The 10,829-nt window shown below is 31.9% G+C and overlaps 1 long non-coding RNA gene across 1 annotated transcript; it reads right to left on the bottom strand.

Annotated features, from left to right (window-relative positions):
• Positions 1–948: 948 nt before the first annotated feature.
• Positions 949–9,867, bottom strand: LOC138702325 (uncharacterized). The gene is made up of 3 exons (XR_011332837.1): positions 9,779–9,867; positions 4,586–4,738; positions 949–1,316 (listed from the first exon to the last, which is right to left on the bottom strand). It is a non-coding gene; the product is annotated as an uncharacterized lncRNA (long non-coding RNA).
• Between the last annotated feature and the right edge of the window lie 962 nt (positions 9,868–10,829).

Raw genomic sequence — 10,829 nt, 5'->3', positions numbered from 1 at the left:
ATAAAGTAATTATGCCTGATTTGTAACGAATCAGTTGCTGTCTTTAAAGAATATAATATTCGCAGGCATTATGAAATCAGACTTTTTTCAAAATTTTCACAATTTACGAGGAAGTTACGGGATGATAAATTTGAAGCAATGAAGCGTGGACTATCATCCTAACAGAATATTTTCAAGAAACAGAGATCAGACAATGAAGCAGCAACAGTGGCTAGTTTCGCATGAGCTGGCGAAAAGGGCAAAATCTTTTATTGATGGTGAATTTATTAAATCGTACATGATAATGGCGGCAAAGGAGATTTATCCTGAGAAAGTAGATTTATTTAAGAAAATTAGCCTTTCAGTAGCCTACATACAGTTGCTCGCAGAGTGGAAGATATTACCAAAAACATAACTTGCCAGTTGAATGAAAAAAGGAAACAGTTTGAAAGTGTAGGTTTTAGGTCAATAAAACACAAAGTTTGAATACTAATGTTATTTACGAGCTTTGTTTATTAGACTTAATTTAAACTTGCGTGACTTGGCCCGCGATTCTTTCTCGGATGGTTAATGTGGCCCTCGCTATGAAAAGTTTGGCAAGCCCTGCCGTAGGTTAACTGGTTTTCAGTATCGGCGTTTCTTAGCCGTCTTACTGGAGGAAGTGTCATACCATCAAAGACTACAAAATAAATGTGGTTTATGCATGACGGAACATCAGCCCATTTCTACAACAGAGTTAGACGACATCTAGCACTGGTATTTAATCTTCTATGGATTGGGCGGGGAGGTCCTGTTCCATGGTCTGGTAAAATTCATAGGGAAAAGGAAAAATGTCTGTTATTTGCTATAGCTTATCTATGATCTTGTTGCAATGAATACTGCCATATTATATTCTGGTAAAATAATAGGGGCGGTACGGCCTTGCCTGAAAATCCGCCGCTGCTGAAGAGTTAAATAAACACCATGATGTAATATTAATACTGATTTATTTTTGGATATTCATACATAAATTCCCATAAAGTAGTAGTTTCAAGTTTTAAATCTCTATCCCCAAGACACCCTGGTTACTTAAACATTGATGTAAGAATCAGTGGTCATTTTTAAACCAATTGCGATGCACTTACAAGTAATTTTTCGAGACATTGATTTGGCACATAAGAATATATCAACGTTTATGAATACGATACATATTCGTATATATATAAACTTAATTTTTTCCACCCAGAATAAGACTATTTAATATTTCAGAAGCTGATGGTCGATAGGCATGGAGCAGAGTAACTATGTTTTAATGCCCTTCTTACATTAGCACTCCCCTCTCTTGGCTATAGTCAGACCTGAAACAAGAATGTAAATAATTAATAACATCATCTAGGTAAGGTTGACAAAGACAAAGAATGTTAAACAGTAACATTTAAGGTGTGACATTTAAATGCCTCACAAGAAAATGGTTTACGTAAATTGAAATTAACATTACGTCTACTAAATGACTTACAATTAAGATCATGAAAATTTGCAGTAAATAAGAAGATAAGAGATTTTTAAAATAAAATTAAATTAAATTAAAGTGAAATGAAATAAAAATCAATTGTAGTTTGAATTGAAGTAGGCTACAATTCCCGCCGTAAACTCTGCAGAGAAACCTTCAAAGCTATCAAATAAATTTCCTTTATTGTTGTTGCTGGGACTTAAATTCACGACATAATGACACGAATTGTTTTGTTATGGATGACTTCAATATCCCTGAGTTTAAACGATGTTTTGTAATAAGGGATAATCGGTTCATAAATTGCTCTTTTCTCTAGATCAACCTTCTCAGTTTGATTCTGATGGGTCTCGAATCTGATGGTCTCGTCCAGGATATACAACCTTTTGTCTCTCCAGGCTTAAATGCTGTAATGTCGATACGTCGAAGACTTCCACTTAGGGTTGCCAACCCTCCCATATTTCCCGGGATCTGCCGTATTTGCCCCTAATTTTTAAGTCTCCCGCCTCCCGTTTTTTTTTCCTCTTCGAACGTTTTACTCCCTTATTTTTGGATAATGTAAAAATCTTTGCTTCAAACATTTGATTTTGTCGTGCATGTTGATTTATATGATGCATTAATTTTGTTCTTCATTTGATGCAATAACATTTGCAGTCCTTGTAGAGGGTAATGTTTGCTAGAAGTTGTTTTTAGTGCCCACCCGTTTAAAATAAAAAAAATGTTCATGTTATAAATTTGGAAAACCTAGTGAGTTTTGTTCTAAGCGTACCAAGTACTAATGCTCACACAAAAAGGATATTTCTTCTGATGAACAGTAATTTTACAGATGTTCGATACAGGAGTACGACACATCTAATCAAATCAGAGCTGCAAACTGCAATCGACTTCAACTGTTACGCGAAACAAAATCTGTATCAAAATACTCTAATTTAGCCAAAGAATAACGTTTTCTTTTAGTAATTGAACTGAATGATTTGTCAATTTTCTATGTGAAATTGTGTCGAATCCTTGGTTTCCTGTATTTTCTTAAAAAAGTTGGCAACCCTACTTCCAGTGTACTTTCAAGAAGTAAAAGATAATAAAATTATGAATATTAGTAGTTTAATAATACTTAACATTTTAATTTACCTTCCTGTAACAAAGGAATATTAAAAATGAGATATAAGAATTAACTAGAGGAAGTGTTACAAATATGAAATAGACGTACAAATATGAAATAGTGTGATATACGACCTGAGACATGTATTCTGGCTGAAGCCTTCCAAATTATTACTACACACTAATACTCTGGCGGGAATGTGTTAGTTTGCTGTTAGAAGCTGAACTGTTGAAACGTTGACCATTATCGAGTTTTCGAGGAAAGTGAAAATTTTGGCGGTGAGCTCTTTCCTTGAATATACGTCATTATTATTACTCAATGTTAGAAATATTAATGATAACCTATATATTCTAAAAGAGAAATGATCTATGTTTACAGCAATGTATGTTTAATTTTATTGTTTTCGTTTCTAAATTATGATATGTTTTGAGGTTATGACTTACAACATCAGTGTGTCACAAATATGAAATGGTAGTATTATTAGTATTCCATCTTTATACCCTGGTTTTATGTTTCGTTACTAGTGTTGGCACCTGTAGGAGAAAGAAAAACCTCTCCTTCAACAAACTTAGAAAACAGTGGAATGAGAAGGCAATGCAGGAAGCCATAAAACAAGTTCGAGAAAAGACGTGAAAGACATTCATCTGGATTCAGTATTACGGTTGGGAAAACAGCTTCTAATGAAGATGCTGAATGCTTGTTCTGTGCTTTTATTAGTAGAGGCCATTTTAACTTTGCAATTATGCTAATCTTGTAACTTGTTAGTAGTATTCCATATTTGTACCTCCATTTTTATGAAGGAAATATGTTAGATTTTGAGGAAATTATTTCTTTTCAAACATTTTATAACATCTTACGAACTTCTAAGTCCTGTGTACATTCACAGGGATATTCAGCACTAAACAGGACGAAACTTTACGTTCAATGTTCAAAATAAGTAGGTTCGAAAACTAAAAAAACAAAATGGTATTCCATATTTGTTACACTTCCTCTATATATATCGAGAAATTCAAAGTGAAGCAAAGCCATAATTTTCTTCTTGAATCCAATTACATGCTGAAAACAAAAGATGCTATGCATAGACATTTCGCTAGCCCGCGCTACGAGAATGCTAAACTAGCCCCGGCTATCGACTGATTACTTCTACAGGATTCATATCATATATATCATATCATATCATATCATATCAGTTATATCATATCATATCATATATCATATATCATATATCATATCATATCATATCATATCATATCATATCATATCATATCATATCATATCATATCATATCATATCATATCATATCATATCATATCATATCATATCATATCATATCATATCATATAATTTCATATATCATATCATATAATTTCATATATCATATCATATCATGTCATATCATATCATATATCATATCATATCATATCATATCATATCATATCATATATCATATCATATCACATCATATCATATCATATATCATATCATATATCATATCATATCATATCACATCACATCACATCACATCATATCACATCACATCACATATATCGTATATCGTATATCATATATCATACATCAAACATCATACATCATACATCATACATCATAAATCATAAATCATAAATCATAAATCATAAATCATAAATCATACATCATACATCATACATCATACATCATACATCATACATCATACATCATACATCATACATCATACATCATACATCATACATCATACATCATACATCATACATCATACATCATACATCATACATCATACATCATACATCATACATCATACATCATACATCATACATCATACATCATACATCATACATCATACATCATACATCATATCATATCGCTAACACAGGTTTATGAATACGAAAAACGTTAGTTCGCTGATCATCCACCGGAAATCCGCGCTAAGAATGTCTATGAATATGGCCCTTAGTTACTAATACTCTGTTACTCTAGTCTGATTATTTCTGGAAGTTTAATCTGAAACTATTCTCGACATTTACCTGGATTCTCACAGTTTCTCGCACCATCGAAGTGGCATGCGTTTCCATAAGTTACGCCATCGCTGCCACACACTGGGTCGTACAAATCTGAACATCCGTGATGATCACATTCGAATGTGTATGTAGCTTGAGTCATCATGGTCATCAAACAGACTGGAATTGTACAGACAGAATTATTCTTTATGTTGGAATTTCCGGATAAGACAATAAATTCTTAATATTGATATTCAGTAATACCTCGTTAATTCGGACCCCGATAAGCCGGACTTCGCTTAATCCGGACAGATAAAAAAGCGATGAGTTTGAAAAAATTAAAGGACCATCTTGTAAGACTTACTTTTTTACATTATAACTATGGAATTACAATATTACACCTACATATAGTATTAAAAATAAAGAAAATCCATCAAGTTTACATTAAAGTAATTAAACTATACAAACAAATATCTATTATACATTTTACTGTATTTTATAGTGTATTTAGACTTGTACCCTTTAAATACATCATAATAAACGTGTTTTGATGCTATAAACAGAGTTTTAATTCACTTTCTACTGTTTTTAGGTTATATCAGTTTACTTACTTACTTACTTACAAGGAACCCGGAGGTTCATTGCCGCCCTCACATAAGCCCGCCATTGGTCCCTATCCTGAGCAAGATTAATCCAGTCTCTACCATCATATCCCACCTCCCTCAAATCCATTTTAATATTATCTTCCCATCTACGTCTCGGTCTCCCAAAGGTCTTTTTCCCGCCGGCCTCCCAACTAACACTCTATATGTATTTCTGGATTCGCCCATACGTGCCACATGCCCTGCCCATCTCAAACGTCTGGATTTAATGTTCCTAATTATGTCAGGTGAAGAATACAATGCGTGCAGCTCTGCGTTGTGTAACTTTCTCCATTCTCCTGTAACTTCATCCCTCTTAGCCCCAAATATTTTCCTAAGAACCTTATTCTCAAACACCCTTAATCTCTGTTCCTCTCTCAAAGTGAGAGTCCAAGTTTCACAACCATAAAGAACAACCGGTAATATAACTTTTATAAATTCTAAAGGTTATATCAATTTATTTTTATTTATTTATATTTTATTTTCCTAATAATTGTAACATAAAATATGGCATAAACATAAAATTTTAGCTCATCCCTGAAAGAGTAGAACTCGTGCATAGGGTGGATTCCTGACTTTAAATTAAGAATGTATATGACAATTTTTTGTGTTTACTACAGAATAAGAATATATAAATTTAAATTTAGGCCTATAATTTTTCATTATATATTTAATCCATACATAACTTTTTAAATTTAATACTACAACTGTTAGAATTGACAAGATTAGGATATTTAAATATAAATATGTTCTATATTCTTGGGCCTAAGTTACTACTTTGATTAAATACTGTAGCAGTGTTGCATTTTGGTTCCAACAATCTTAAAGAATTCATATCTTTTGTTTCTAGTTACTATGAGAATACCCCAAAGTTATTTCGATTTTTATGTATGAATTTTATTAATACAATGTAATAGATTTGTCCTATTTTAAGAACCTTGAACTCTAAAAAACAATTTTTGAGATAGAAAGTTCAATAGGTTTATGAAGAAATATTTTAATTATTTTCTTCTGCAATAAATAAAGTGGATTAAAATTGGTTTTGAATAAGCTACCCCATCCTACAATTCCATACATAATTACAGATTGATACATTCATTTTTGATTCTACGAAATCAGAGTAAAAGTCAGAACGACATCTAGGTAACGCGTATTTTCACCGTGGCTCCTCAAAAATTACATTTACAAGGCTAGTCGCTATTTTCACTGAACTGGCTTAATGTTAAAGTGGAAAGATCCAACTTATACACTAGGGACAAAACATTGCCTTGAAAGAAGACTGTGACAACTCAAAAATAGCCATTTTTTATTTTCCCATAAGTTTTAACTGACAAAGATGTAAACTTCTATATGGAAAACCGTCACAAATTAAACTCTTTTACTTTCTGCAAAAAATAAAATAATTACGCTCTAATAACGAAAGCTTTACCTTTAATTCACCTGAAATGATCCCACATTTACTGGGTAAAAACCGTCATAATATACAAGGACGTTATAAAAGGGATTTATTATTATCATAACATTCAGGGAATAAGGCCTAATGTAGTACATAGTATCTTCATTTTCAACATAAAACCGTTTTCTAGTATTTACTTTTTGGACTGAGATATCAAGGTTTATACAACGCCTAATTTTAAAATGCTTCTCCTGAAAATTAACACATTTTGAAATGTGACGGTCTTCTTCCAAGGAGATGAAGTATCAACTTATACAGTAGGGAGAAGTATCCATTGTCGCAGAAATTTCATATCCTCAACAGTAATTAACAGGGAAAGGATTTATATGTAAATACATATTTACTTATAAAGCTAATATAATTTATATTTTGCATTATCTTTATGTTTCACAATGTGTAGGGTTGAAAAATCCTACTTTTATTTTCCATATTTTTCCATATTTTAGAGTTTAGTACATATTTTCGTTAATTTCCATATATTTTCCATATTTCATATAAAACAGTCCATATTATATTAGGTTTAACAATAAAACAAAACAAAATTCCATTAACTTTTAAAAATACATTTCAACAATAGAGATTTAAACACATGTTCAGTAATCCCTTTAACATCAGAGTTATTTGAAAATTAGCAGTCCTATCAACAATGGGAAAGTAAGTTACAAAACTGTATTAATTTAATTTAAAATTTTTAACAGACTTCAGTTGTGCAGCTCAACAGTTAAATGCCAGTCAGAGTACACATAGGTTCAGTTTTGTAAATCATACTATAAAGACGGTAAATATGCCAAAAGTACGTCATTCAGTCAATTTAAAATCAAAACTAACAAGTTACATTTCAGAATTTAAAGAAGATGGTTTATCAACTGACAATAAAATATTATTTTGTAATTTGTGTCAGTGTGCAGTATCATCTACACAAAAGTTCCTGGTGCAACAACACATTACAACTAGTAAACATCAGGCCAACAAACAACTAAATTCCAAGCAGAGACAATTGTTTTTAACACAACCAACAACATCGAATGTAAGATCTGAGTTTAACATCGACCTGTGCCGTTCTCTCATCTCTGCTGATATTCCTCTCTACAAACTAAAGAATAAGGTCTTCAGGGAATTCCTTGAAAAATATACTCAACATACAATCCCGGATGAGTCAACACTTAGGAAGACGTATGCTCCATCCATCTACGATGAGACAATACAGAAGATAAGAGATGAAATTAAAGATAGTTCAATTTGGGTTTCCATTGATGAGACTCCCGACAAAGAAGGTAGACTTGTTGGTAATGTAGTTATCGGTTTGTTAAGTGAACAATATTCTGAACGAATTCTTTTACATTGTGATGTTCTAGAAAAGTGCAATAACAAAACTATAGTTAAACTGTTCAACGAAGCTATGGGTATCCTGTGGCCAAAGGGTATTATGTACGATAATGTGTTATTCTTTATTAGCGATGCTGCCCCTTATATGGTCAAAGCTGGACAAGCATTATCTGTTGTATATCCTAAATTGACTCATTTTACTTGTGTGGCGCATGCATTTCATCGTGTGGCAGAAGTGGTCAGAGACAATTTCCCTAAAGTAGATTTGTTGATTTCATCAGTGGAAAAAGTATTTCTCAAAGCTCCCAGTAGAGTTAACGTGTTGAAAGAAATGTACCCTGAAATTCCATTGCCACCAAAGCCAATTTTAACTAGATGGGGTACATGGCTAGAAGCAGTTGAATATTATGCCGAACATATAGACTCTATTAACAATGTTCTCCTTGCATTGGACTCTGAAGATGCAGTCTCAATTGATACTGCGAAAACAGTTACCTGTGACATAAGTGTGAAGAATGACTTAGCTCACATTCAGCATACATTTTCATGCATCATAAAAACGCTCAAAAGTCTCCAAAATAGGCACCTTTCACTATCTGAAAGTTTTGAAATTATAAATAGTACTGTGGAACAACTGAATCGTGGTAGAGGTAAAGTTGCAGATGCAGTAAGAGCTAAGGTGGACACTGTACTTTCAAAAAACCCTGGATATGAAGAACTACAAAAGGTTGTTGCTGTGATGAGTGGTGAATCAACAGTGAAGATTAACTTGGACTTATCCCCAGCAGACATTGTGAAATTGAATTATGTACCAGTTACTTCTTGTGACGTCGAACGCTCTTTTAGTCAGTATAAATCTATCCTCAGAGACAATAGAAGAAGATTCACTTTTCAGCACTTGAAAGAAATGTTTGTAACCTATTGTTATGGTAACAGACAATAAAAATTGTGTTTTGTTGAAACTACATTGGAAGATAAGGTACGTCCATTATATTTTTTGTTTAGTTTGATTAAAATGTACCAATATTTAACGTACATAGTCATTTTTTTATAATTTTAAGTCCATATTTAATTCCATATTTTGGTAAAAATCCATATTTAATTCCATATTTTGGTAAAAATAACTACATATATATTTACATATTTCATATATTTTTAGTCCATATAAATCCGTTCCCTGGTAATTAATTTTTGGTTTTATTTTTCACGTAATTTTTATATTTCTTGAAAATTATTTTTATTTTTAACACAGAGAAGTTTTGAAATGTAGTAATAAATCGGGAAAAATAAGGAAATATGTTAATATATGCATTTAAATATGCAAAAATAAAAAATATATATGCATTTAAAAAGGAAAACCATTGAAATATGCATTTATGCAAATAAAGTTTGCTTGAGTCGAACGTAAAATAATGATCGACAAAGATCTACTTTTATTTTTTCAACGTGCCAAGTCAATAGAAACATGCCATTGCTTGAAATTCTGCTGTCTAGTCATATTAATAGAAAGTGTGATCAGAGAGTTGGCTATAAATTCATCTTCAGACTAAGAAAATGGTGAGAAAGCTACCGTTACTTTTTGGTATTGTTACAAATGGCAGATTCGACTGGATCAGTGAGTCACGTATATTTAACAATAATTTGTAACGACCCCAGTGCCTAGGACTTGATAAGCACGACGTCTGATTTACACTTATACAGGATGCCACATTAACAAACACAATATCTACTGCTGCCCAAGACGTGATTCGAACATAAAATGGCTATATCTACTGATAGGATACGTAGCTTACTTACCAACAAAGACGATTGCGAAGAATTTCATTTTTATTTGGTGTTTCGATGACGAAGAGTTACTTTTTTAAGAATGTAAATGTGTAGTGTATTAAGCTTTGAACTTGCTTCGGTTTATATAGAACACATTTTATGGAATTAGCTAATAAGGAGACCAATACCTGACGGCAAACATAAAACAATTTACTTCCTAAATGACATGACATTTAGTGTTATCATAAAATACAGACTTTCAGTGTTAGCTAATATGTGTAGTAGTTGTCTTTAAGCTGTTACTACCTTTAGTCACGTAACTTTGTCCTGTTTTTAATTGTCTTTGTTCTGTTGAATCGTTAAAGTTAGAAATTATGTGCACAAAAATATAATATATTTACGTATTTATACTTTTTCCTCTGACATTTATTGAGTTTTATAGTCTTTTACTAAATCTTTGTGGTAAAATTTAAAGTTTAAAATGTCAATAATCAGATTTAATATTTGTTTCTAATATTCCTGTTATGACAGAAATAATGTATCACGTAAAAGAGCTGCTCTGAAGTTTCGTAGCGTTTCTTCTTTCTCACGATCCCCATACTACATACAATAGCTTGAAACTTACAACATTGTGAGACTGCGATACTACTCGTTCTATTGTAGAATTTCAAATAATTTTGACAGAAGATAAGTATTGCCTCAGTTACTAAAGTGCATAAAAAGTGTCTTGGTCATTGGCTTTCTCGTGGTTGTGAAGTCTGAGATATATAGGCTGAACCATAAGTAATATCATTAATTTCAAGGGGTTATTCTTTGAGATATTTCAAACGAAAAATTTAATACAATTTTGCTCATTTTTGTTTCCTTTTCGAGATAAAAATTATTTTACATGAGACATTTCATAGCGTATTTTGGGAAAGCCATTGATTTAATTCCCAATATGCTCCGTAAAATTAAGAGAGAAGTGTATTATGACAATGAATTATTTAAGCAATTTTAGTTTTGTTCTTTAAATGTGTAGAAATTTGATTCGGACAAATGTAGCATTTTAAAATTCTTTTATATTCGACCATGCCGAAAT

The sequence above is a fragment of the Periplaneta americana genome, chromosome 6 (genome assembly GCF_040183065.1).
Source record: "Periplaneta americana isolate PAMFEO1 chromosome 6, P.americana_PAMFEO1_priV1, whole genome shotgun sequence".
In the NCBI taxonomy this organism is placed as follows: Eukaryota; Metazoa; Arthropoda; class Insecta; order Blattodea; family Blattidae; genus Periplaneta; species Periplaneta americana.
Note: the sequence above shows the minus strand (reverse complement) of the source record. Positions and strands in the feature narration are given on the sequence as shown.